The sequence below is a fragment of the Lissotriton helveticus genome, chromosome 2_1 (genome assembly GCF_964261635.1).
Source record: "Lissotriton helveticus chromosome 2_1, aLisHel1.1, whole genome shotgun sequence".
Lineage (NCBI taxonomy): Eukaryota > Metazoa > Chordata > Amphibia > Caudata > Salamandridae > Lissotriton > Lissotriton helveticus.
The window spans coordinates 458628867-458640866 of NC_136059.1; the positions used below are offsets into that span (position 1 = coordinate 458628867).

General features: G+C 46.3%; 1 protein-coding gene across 2 annotated transcripts in view; it reads left to right on the forward strand.

Moving 5' to 3' along the window:
* The window catches only part of IL31RA (interleukin 31 receptor A), a 1277572-nt gene that overhangs the window by 264355 nt on the left and 1001217 nt on the right, over positions 1-12000 (forward strand). The window lies entirely within an intron of this gene.

Here is a 12000-nt window from a genome sequence, read left to right on the forward strand (position 1 = left end):
AGGCCTATCCTTTGTTCTTGACATGGTTCTTATACCACTATTTTAGTATATGGTTTGAAGTGCCCCTAGGGCATTACTGTATTTTGTGCAACTTATTGTATGATTATTAAGTATCTTGTTATGTGCTTGTGCCTCTGACCTCATAAAGAGTTCAGAGGATTAATTTAGTAATAAATACATATATATTTTATATATATAACCTGTGTGGTGTCCTTTCATTTGGTATTAAAGGGATTGCATATGGTAAAACAGCTGGCTTCACATGCCCTCTTGATTTTAGCCTAAGACTGCTTTGTCCATGCTACCACTAGGATAGCTGGTCTATAAGTTTGACTTTACAACCATCACCATAAGGGTTGTTTGGACTGGTGCAAGGTGCTCACTAGAATAGTGAACATCATATACCAGGCCAACTTCTCACATTCGGGATGATACATGCACGGTGCAAAGCCTCAGTGCCTTGCACCTGCCAACTTTTAGAACCCCAAACAGTTTTAAGGTCAACTGATTCCTTCCACAACTCGTAGCCTCCAACAGCTAACTGGTCTAGAAAGGACTTAGAATACAATAATTTATTATCGGTAAGTCTAACTTTGGATGCGGACTTTTCAGTCATTTTAAAATAAAATGCATTGCGATTGGACTGATTAAAATCAGTAAAATAAGTGAACTTTTTCAAAAAGGAAGCAGACCTGCCTTGTATAGGAGCTAGACAATGCTCCCATTGTGTATAATTTACAGTGTACCTCCTGGTATTAGTTTTATGCATGTAGTGATTGCCAAAATGTTGGAAGCAATATAAATCATCGTAATTTGCAGATTCTAATTACAAATCTTCAGCATCAAAGGCAGCATAATATTTCAAATCAGAAAACAGCGCTTCTATGGCCTGAACATCCCAATCATCAGAACGTATATTTTGTTTAACTACATCCCCCATGTTAACTCTAAGCACATTAGGGACATTTATATCCTCAGTGGGGCCATGGATTTGAAATTCAACAGCATCCCATACAATCCCATCTAGGACAGGCCAAGCAGTGATGTTAACAAAAGCCAAGTCTCTCTTCAATCTGTGTGATGAGGAATGGGGTGCCAATGTTCCATTGATATGTCGAATGCATGTTCTCTCCTCGACATAGTGTCCATTGACGAGACGAAAAAATAAAACACAAAACCAATTGACTTAAAAAGGTAAATCGAAAAAAGCACCGGCCAAACATAGGTCCAAGGGGGAATCAAAAAATTTTTTTTAAACAACCTTGCATAAACAGTAATTCTTGAAGGCTTTCTTGATGTGTGTGAAACAGTGTCAAATGAAAATCTGGATTCTGTTGCCAAGCGAGTTTGTAAATCAGGCATCAATAAGTCAGTTGGGTAAGTGTAGTTAGTTTCATCAAGCTGAGTACCAGGCAGTGTACTCAATAAAGGACTAGAAATTGTAGGCATCTCGAAGGCAACTTCAGGCACTGGATTAGAAGCCGGGGCCAAAACAGAATTTATCACAATCGAAGGACATGAGACTGCCGGTGTCATACTAAGAAGAATCGGCCACTCTGTGTGTCTTGACATAAATAGGGAAGTTTAATAATAGGGAAGTTTGTAGAGCGCCTGGTTACGCACACCGGCGTGTCCCCGCGCTGTAGTTAGTGGAAATAACAGGCCCCCCAGAAGTGCTCAAAGTGCCTTAATTACTGCCTAAATAGATGCGTCTTGAGCTTTCCCCTGAACCTTGCCTCAGAAGATTCCATGTGCAGTTCCAGCGGAAGTTTGTTCCAGCCCTTTGCTGCAAGGAACCGGAAAGACCTGCCCCCCCATGCGGGTTTTTTTAATTTTCGGGATCTTTAGCAGGCCTGGGCCTGTAGACCTAAGTGGCCGAGCAGGTCTGTATTGTGTAATCAAGCTATGTAAAGGCCCAGGTGCTTTGCCTCCCAGAATACGGTGGCACATGCACAGGGCCGTAAACTCAATCCTACTCCTGACCGAAGCCAGTGCAATGCCTGCAGCGTGGCCTTCGAGGCAGAGCTTATCAGGAGCCTCAGAACCAACCGGGCTGCAGCATTCTGTAGCACCTGCAGACGATCTAGACTCCTGACTGTAGCTCCCAGGTACAGGAGGTTGCCATAGTCCATTCTCGAGGTGACCAAGGCATGCACCAGCGTCCGTCTAGCCTCCATCGGGAGAAGGTCCAGCACCTTCCGCAGAGCTTTCAGGACCCCGAAGCAGACCCCCACCATCCGACTAATCTGTGGCACAAAAGTGAGGTCCGAATCGAACCATACGCCCAGATTTTTAGCTTGTTGGCAAGGCACGGGTGCTGGTCCCAAACAGGCAGGCCACCACGCCGATGACCACACAGACGGACACTCCCCCACCACGAGCACCTCCGTCTTGCTGCCATTCAACCTCAGGCAGTTGGTAGACATCCAGGAGGCCAGCTCCTGCATGCACGCTCTAAAGTTAGATGCAGCAAGACCAGGTGAACGCGACAGGGAGATTGTCCAGCTGCGTGTCATCGGCATATGACACAATGCGCATGCCATAGCCCTCAACGATATCAGCTACAGGGGAGACATAAAGATTAAATAGAGTCGGACTCAAGTCCGAGCCCTGTGGCACGCCTTGGTCCAAGTTGATTATCCTAGAAAAGTCAATGGAGATATACCTGCTTTCCTTACGACCTAGAAGTGGTGGTAAAATGACTGTTCTTGTGCCCTTCACACCAAGCACTGGAACTGGAGCTCGATAAGAGGGACCAAATTATTTCTTGTTTTCGATCTTCTCCCGAACCAGTTCTCCAACTTGGGGTAGCCAGCCAACTACCGGGATCTGCAACGCATCGTCCGAGGTGGAGGGCAAATGTTCCTTTGCAAGACTGTCTCTCGTCTCTTGTAGAGTCTGTAAAACATTGCAATGTTCATCTACGTCAAAGGAGGCAGCAACAGCCGCTGAGTCTAGACCGTCAAGGTCCAGTATATACATCTTGATACCAAAGAGCATCTCGTATGGGGTCCACCCACCCAGAGACCTTCTAGGGAGATTATTAAGAGCACGCTGCATGCCATTGAGGTGGGCCAGCCAGTTCCTGCCAGTGCCTATAACTCGAGCTGTCAAAGACTGCTTTAAGTCACGGTTCATCCGTTCCACAACACTATTACCCTCAGGTCTGTATGGAGACGAAAACTTGACTTGGACCCTCAACAAAGTCATGGCATCCTTATACGCCTTAGAGGCGAAAGCCGGACCCTGATCCGAATGAAAGGTACCACAGGCAAAAATCCCTACAAAGACACGCAAGTCTCTGATGACAGTTCGTGAATCAGCGCTGCGGTGAGGCCATACCCACACAAAGCGTGTGCATGAATCAACTGCTACTAAGATGTACTTATACGCAGTATCAGAAGAAAAAGGACCGCAGTGATCTAAATAAACACAACCTAGCGGTTTATTAAATATTTACAACTGTGTCTGGGGCGGACGCGCAGCAGTTGAAGGCTTAATCTGCTGGCAAATGTCACATTGAAGGACATAATCACGCGTCTGTTTGTACAGTCCCCGCCACCAGAAACGCTGTTGTAACTGAGCCTCAGTAGCCGAAACGCCTGCATGCGCAGACGCAACACCTTCATGCGTCGCTGTGAGCAATGTGTGTCTGCGATCCGCGTTGGGAATCAATCTCTCACCAACGTCAGGTATTTTCACATAAGGTACTTTATCAGGACTTAAGTGGTATGAATACTTCGAAGGGAACCCCTTAGGATATTTATCTCCCTTCTCAGTCGCAGCAACAGATGCCAAGATATCATCATTAATCTTACTTTTGGACCGTGTAACTGCTGCAAGTAAATATGACGATACTGCTGATTTCGCTGCCTCATCTGCCAACGAACTGCCAACAGCGTGGACTCCTACGCTGTTGGCATGACCTAAAGTGTGAATTACAAACACGAGTGGCAACTGCTCTTTAAACTCAGCCACTCGGACCCAGATCATTTTATGTTTTATTGTGCTACCTTTGGAATCATGAAAATCATTCTGAATTCAAAAGAACAGGTTTTCATTATAAGACTGGACACAGTAGTACGAATCACTCACAATAAGAGTCGTCACACTAGGATCAGCGTACTCCAATGCAAGCATCAGAGCACGAAGCTCTGCCAATTGTGCGGTACAGTCCCCTAGAGTCTGCGTGTGCACGACTCTGGACTTGAACTCATCGTTCACCATGGCACCTACCACAATGGAGCAAGCAGAAACGTATGCGTGTTTAGACCCATGCGCGCCCTGCGCTGAACCATCAGTGTAAATGATACAATGGAAATCCTCCAAATGCCGCATAGCCAAAGGTGCAGGATGAACAAATTCATATTGCAAAAACTCCTGCGACTGTAAGGAGGCATCAAAAATAAACGTGACATCCGGGGATGTCAATGATGCTGCCCATTGTATCCACCGTGGGTGCAAAGCTTTAGAATTTGGTACACTGGCTTTCGTAACTGCCTCCAATGTAGGATACGGGGTAACAACCAACATGCGTTTTCCCTGTGACAGTGCACGTTCCTTAAGAATCGCCATCTGCACTGCTGTTAAAACCTTTTCCACAGAGGAAAATCGCATTTCAGCCGATGTGTACAAGTGTGACTTGTAAGCAATAGGTACTGTGTCTCCTTCGTTAAAAGTAAGGTAAGTGAAACCCACCGCCCTAGGAATGATTCTTATCACCAGGTTGGTGTGGTTATCACGAGTCAGTAAGAATTTAGATTCTAGAAGATCAGCCTGCAATGATTGCAAAATAGCTGAGTGTTCTGGCAGCCAGCACGATTTGGCAAAAGTAGGTTGTATCAAAGCATACAAAGGCTTGATACGCTGGGCATATTCCGGAATGTAAGTACGCCTGAAATTCAAAAATCCCAGCAAGGACTGTAACTTCTTCAGTGTTGATGGAGCGCGCAGTTGTGCGCATTTCTCCAAGAAGTGAGGAGCCAATCCTCGACCTTCCTTGTTGAGCTCGTAGCCCAGGACCAACACTATGTACTCTGCAATGTGTGACTTTGCAAAGTTAAACTTGTAGCCGAAGTCCGCAAAGCTATAAATTATGCGGTCTACTCGACACAGATGCGCCCAAAGTTCGTCGTCCGTGAGATAAATGTCATCCACATATGAACACGCATCTGGGTCTACTCTCTCCAAGAGAGAGACTATGAGGGCAGCAAACACGCCTGGACTATTCTTATAGCCCATCGGTAAACGTTTGAACTGTTTTTGTTCGCCGCAGCTCGTAAAACTGGTCCATTGGGAATTTAGACCATCCAAATGGTGGGCAAAAAAAACGTTGGATATGTCAAGTGTGGTCTTGAACCGTTTACGCACAAGACTATCCACTAAAGCAGAGCCGTGGGTATTCTGTACTGCACAGGTACACCAATGCGAGTTCAAATGCCGGTAATCCAATACCAAATGATATGATCGGTCAGGCTTGGTCACAGTAAAAAGTGGGTTATTCATTGGTGACACACAAGTTTCAATTACACCTTTATATTCTAATTGTTCAAGGATTTCCGCAACGGAAGCTTTCGCTTCACGCCGGATGGGATATTGAGGTTGTGGCTGTGGCATAGACCGTAAAGGGATCTCGTGGTGCGGGGAAAATTTATCCCAACCACAGTGTGTACGGTACAGAAGCGGCGCAAGGGCTTTAGCCCACTCTTCCGCAAAATTCAGCGCATGATCCTTCGAGACAGTGTGCGCGAAACTAGGCAGGATTACCTCCTCCCCTCTCGGAGCTGCGAGCACAAAAGGTGGGGGCCAGACAGCCTCCGCTAACAAAATGTCATAGGTAGTCGTAAGATTTTCCCTAAATACCCCTTTTATTGTACGTTGTATGTCACCTTCAACTAAAAGGACTATTTCATAAAGTCTATCAGGAGGAGCTACTCTAGTGTCAGCTGTCTTCACAACAACATAACGGTCAGTCGCTGTCACCTTCAGTAGTGGACGCAGGGCCTCTCATACTATGGTAATCTCCGCCGTGCTGTCCAGCAAGGTCAGAGCCCATGTCTGATTCCGAAGCTGCGTTCTCACTATCTGTGGCATATCTCGCTGTTAAAGCGGCAACTTTCTTTTTTCTGAAACTGTGGTATTTTCTGCGTTGAATCATCCTGCTTGCCTTTACCGTCTTTCTGGCGGGATTTGTCGCGTCCCTGCTGGCCGCCCGACCTCTGCCGCCTCCTCCACCACCGGTTGACGAGGCCGATGATTCCTGAAAAGAACGAGGAGAGCGTTGTTCAGAAGCCTGAATACGATCAGGAGATTTTATCGTCGTTCTGTAGGTGCAGGCACTGGAGATGCAGGACGAGACTCCTGTTTCTGTTGTTGCTGTTTACCCTGTTTTTGTTGCTTTTTCGGCCAATTCTGCTTCTTAGCCTTGGGCTGTTCATCAGTTTCTGACTTCTGCCCTTGGGGTTGTTTTTTCTCTTTAGTGGAGAAAGGCTTGAGTCCCAAACTATTACGGCCTACGGTCTTATAAGCCGCCACAATAATTCTTGCTAACTGTCGGGGTTTTTCAATATCGGGTACAGCCTACAAAGCATTAGACACCTGAAAGTTCACAGCATCTCCCTTGACATTCGCAAGTACGAGATTGGAAACTACGTCAAAAGCACCGCAAAGGCGCATACCCAATTCAACCGCCGCCTCGGGTCCATGCTCATCTTGAACACGCTTAAGGACCGTAGGAAGGACAGTCATCGACGGAGTGCCGAAGCACCTCGTGTATACTGCCGCAAAGGTTTTACCCCATGTCTCACAGTCACCAGGTTCCGGGACCAAGTCTTTCAGCATGCTAATTGTCAGAATCCTGTGTTTCTCCCCAGGAGTCGTGTTAGGAAATACAACTTCCAGCTGGTCAAATTTCTCGGCAAGCCAGAAAGGAAAATCATCCCTATATCTGGGGGCGCTTGCCAATCACAGCGTTAACCATCACGGGACTGAGCTTCATGCCGCTCTGTCCGGCTGGAAGCGCCGTACCACCTGGGGCCCCGCCTGGTAGATTGCGGGTAATGTACTGCACCAACGACCTAATTACGCTAATAGCGACTACATGTAGTCGTCTTATATCGGCAATAGGACAAGCCCCGTGTTGAGGATGAGGTGTAAATCCAGCCAAAACAGGCCAAGTCGCACCTGGAATGGACAACGGACCTAACCTCTGGGTTGTCAAAGAGTGGGGTAGGGCGCCATTAAACCAAACACGGTGCTGCCAAGCGTTAATCTGAACTTCCTATGTCCTATACGGAGTGTAGTCCTGTGGCATGGCAGTTGCAGTGTACGTGTCTAACACATTAGTATTTGCATTCACAGCCGGGAAGGTCACCCACGAATAAAAAATCTCATATGGGTAAGCTACTTCCGCACTCACAACCAGAATCACGGCCATGCCTTCCACGGGGACATTATAAGTCTGCAAGTGATTGCGTACCGCAATGCGACTATGTTGCGGAATGTCCACCGCGGCCATAGCGACACAGAAAGGAAGTAAACTTTGTAGCACAACTGGGTAGTAATTCAAGGAAACAGTTTTGAAAGAATCAAGCTTGAAAAGGCCTATGTAAGTATAGGTAGGTTTGTCCGACACCACTGTTAACCGGAAACAATACTGAAGGTGTTAAGGACTGAATATAGCACTACTCAAGTGTCCTGTAATAAGACCACCAACGGTTGGGCGCCATGTCGCAGGGATTTCTGCTCATATACAGAACTGTGCATAGAGACCTAGAACCTCAGTGAATTAGGGTGTACCAAAACTCACCTTAGTATCCAAAATCCCCTACTAGACTAGCAATCAGTGTCTCATTGGTTCTTACAAATCGCTAATGTTTAGACAACCCAGAACATGGACTTAGAACACCTCAGGTAACGTGGAACACATGAGCACTCTTTTGTTATACTAACATATCAATCCAGAACGAGGAGTCAATGAAGACACGTGCCCGTTTGAAATGTTTATTTCTAATGCAGTGTTCTCAAGCGCAGTATCTTAGCTAATACAAGTAAACATATTATAAGAAACAAAGTAATCAGCATAGTTACTAGTCCATAGAATACAAAAGGAGAAAGCTTGTTAAAATGCTAGAGGGAAGAAGGCTAAATAGCACCTAAATCTTACCCTCCCTTGCTAGTGTATTATATTATATCTAAACAAGGTCTCTTTGGGTTTTAGCAGGGCAGCCCCATACCTCTGATCCTAGTGGTAAGGGATCACATCATCTTCCACCAGCTCTCTGCATGTGAAGCATCATCAAGTGTGTGTGTATGCTCTGTGCAGTGCAATATTAAACTCGCCTAAAGCCAGAATTGGCCGCAGCTGCATGTATGTTATGTCTAGAACGTGCGAAGATCAGACCACTGTGTTGAAATAACCTTGAAGACCTCGGCACTCACTGTACAGACATAGCTTACCAAGCAAAGCTAATACTATAGCAAAACATATTATTCTCGTGTGAAGCAAAATATGCTACTAGGCTCAAAGCTCTAATAACAATATGTGCCGTGTGCAGAAGCAGCAGAAAGGTAAAATGGCGTTTAAACTCCTCATAAGCTCATGCTAACTTAACACATTGTGAAGGGCAAAGCATATCTATATGACAGTTTATGCTCCAGTATCATATGTAACCATGTTACCCACTGTACGCCTTCCTCATGTTAAGCGCTCTGCTAACCCCCCCCTCCCCCGCCCCCCCCCCCCAGGTCAAGCCAGGGCTATATAAACCTTTTCTAATATACTCACCTCGGTGTCCACAGTGACAAGGGTGACACACATAGTGGAGGACTGGAATTGATCCCCTTACCACTGGGAGCCGTCTCCTACCCTGCTGGATGTCAGGCACTGTGTTCCCGCAGGGTTTCCTCCCCCCTCCCCCCTCCCCACCTCTTCCCTCCTTCATTCTTTAGAGTGTGCCCGTGACCAAAGCACTCCTCTTCCCTTGTTGGGGAGGGATCCAGCATCTATACCCTGGAGTCTCAGCGACCACGCAGAAAGAATCCAATGTGACAATGGGAATCACACATAACTGAGGACTGAAAATGATCCCTGTCCCATGGGGAGGCGTTTCCCACCCAGCCGGACACCAGACATAGTTACTTCCCCGTCTCCACGCTGTGTCCCCTACCCCCTCCACCTCTGCTTCCCTCCTTCATTATTTGGCTACCTCCCTTTTTCCTTTCCTCTCTCCCCTGAATACCTCTCCACGTGCCTGCTTTGTCTATCCTTATGCCAATACTCCGCTTAATCTCCCCCTCACCCTTTTACATTACCCCCTTACCCCCCTACATGCCAAGAACCGACGGATGTAACTGTCACTGTTGTACCTTCTGTAACAATGTGTAAATTGTAACCTATGTAACTCTCCTCATGTAAGGCGCTCTGATACCTCCGGATCTAGCCAGTGCTATATAAAACTCAAGTAAATAAATAAAAATAAATAAAAAGCTCTCTCCTGAGTAACTTACTGTCTGATTTCTTACAATTCACCGGCTAGGTGCTATCAACATCACTTACTCCTAGCTCTAAATTGTTCTCCTGTAACCCATTCATTACTCTCATTTGTGGCAAGGTTAACTGTACCCATTATACTGTCTGCAACACCTGTGGGCCCTTTTACAGCCTGGTTTACTGCGATGCTGCATACCATTCATATGAAGAAGTTACAGTGGCAAATAGCAAGATTTGCACGAAGTAGGGGACCTTGAAGAATATATCTGTTCCCCTTTGTTTGTGGGCTAAGCTGGATTTCATGGGACTTTTAGTGGGTAGGGTCTTTGAACTAGTGCTTGCGGTGGGATCCAGCATTGCCAAAATGGGGTTTTTAACACAAGCTTCCAATGCAAAAGTGTGGTAGGGGGAAGGTAACATTTGGAAATGTTATTTTCAGTTGCTGGTTAGTTCTGTGTTGATTCTCTTTTTCTCTCTGTATTGTAGCGGTCCTGAAATCACATGGCTATGATGGGTTATTGGGATACCTCAAACTTGTGTTATAGATTGCTAACAGCTTAATACCCAGATCAAACAAGGGGCTCTGTTAAAATGATCTAAGCAATACGAAACACATATCCAATTTTTACAAGAAAGACACCTGTAAGGCACCAACTGTGCATTTCTCAAAAGATATGGCTTCATTGCTGTTCTTCCTGCAGGCTTCTCTAAGGGATCCAGACCGGTGGCTTTTCTATTTTAAAAGTATTTCCCATATCCATCCATGACAGGATAGATTGGGGAGATACCTCATGGTAACTGGAACGAAGTAGGGTACACCACTTGGCATATTAAATGTTTATGCACCACCACCCGTCATGGGGACCTTTCTGGAGTTACTAGGCTGTGTGCTTGGGTAGGCAACCCAAATACTGACCACTGTAAATAAGTATTTCAATGGCATCTTCGAGGAACCCCTTGTTAGGAATAGCTTCTGATGGGCAGCTCAGCCTCGATGCCCCTGTCCACCTTTTCCTACTTCTATGAGTTTGGAGGAGTTTGGTGCTACGGTCACTCAACTGTGCAGGAGCAAACCTTTTTCTTTGGACCTCTTCACAAATTGATTACTTTTTTATGCCTTTTAACTTATATAAAGTAATAGGACTGTCTGATCAATCCACCATTGAGCTACTAATTTTTAATTCGCCTGACCATCCTCATAGATGCCACTTTCACGCCTAGTGGCTTACAAATAATGACATAGTCGTAGTCCTCGAGGAAAAAATAGAGCAATGCTTCCAACCGAATTAAGTTTCATTCGACTCTCTTCTGATAGCAAGCCCTCAAACTGGTCTTTAGGGGTAGAGCCATGGGTTATATATCTGACGCTAATAGAGATAAACCTGAAAACGTAAGCCATCTTGAAATATTTGTATTAAAATTGTAGTCTAGGTTCCATGACTGTAACTGGAATGGGACACTCCATGACCTCAAATGCGCCCGACTATGGGGTCCATTAGGATGGCGGGCGGGCGGACACTGTGGTGGGCGCCTCCTGCATTTTTAGCATTGTGGCGGGCGGTGCACTCAGCACCGCCCGCCACAATGCTAAAAATGCACTAATGCATTTGCATTAACCAAGCGGCAGGCACCGCGCGGTGCCTGCTGGTTTGTTACAGCAAATGCAGGGGGGTACCACAGGTACCCCCGTGTGCACCCCCTACCTGTCCTTCACTCCGTGGGCCCGCAGGGGGCCCCCGAAGTGAAGACCGCATGCCTTTCCGTGGCAGCATCGGTGCCACGGAAAGGCATCTAAAAATGCCCATGCTAATATGGCTGGCGGTGTCTAATAGACACCGCCACCATATTAAACCTTTTCCGCCCCGGCCGCAAGGCGACCGGGGCGGAAAAGCGACGGATGGTCTTTCCGCCCGCCGCGGTCCCGTCCGCCATACTAATATGGCGGGGGCATTCAGGAGACGATGGTGTGCGGATTGCCCCCGCCAGGCCGGCGGTGCCTACCGCCAGCCTGGCGGGGGTAATCCGCCCGCCATCCTAATGGGCCCCAATGTCTTGGAGGACAATATTTACAGGGTTGTTTCTGATTTGAAAGTTGCATCTTATTGGTAACAAGCAAACACTTACAGGGATCTTTATAGGTCTCATTTGAAAAACCTTAAGACAAGCATGAGGAGATATATTCCGTAGAAACCTGTAGGGAGAAATGCTCTCTTCAAAGGCTTAACATACAGAATAAAGATGCAAAATGTGCAAATTGAACAGGATCAATTGATATCCCTAAACAGGTAATAGTAATTAGTAGTGGTGGTAATCATCTCAGTGTATCACTCTTTACGCCAGCATCTTTTTTCAAAGTATTTATGCTCTGAACCTTTCATTGTATATCTTTTAGGATTGCTTTTCAGTGTTTACAATATTTCCTGGGCTTATTCCCATTTGGCTTTATTTGCCAAGCGAATGTCAAACAGCAACATGCAGTGCCATTGATGCACGCTGTCCTTGCTTGTCCC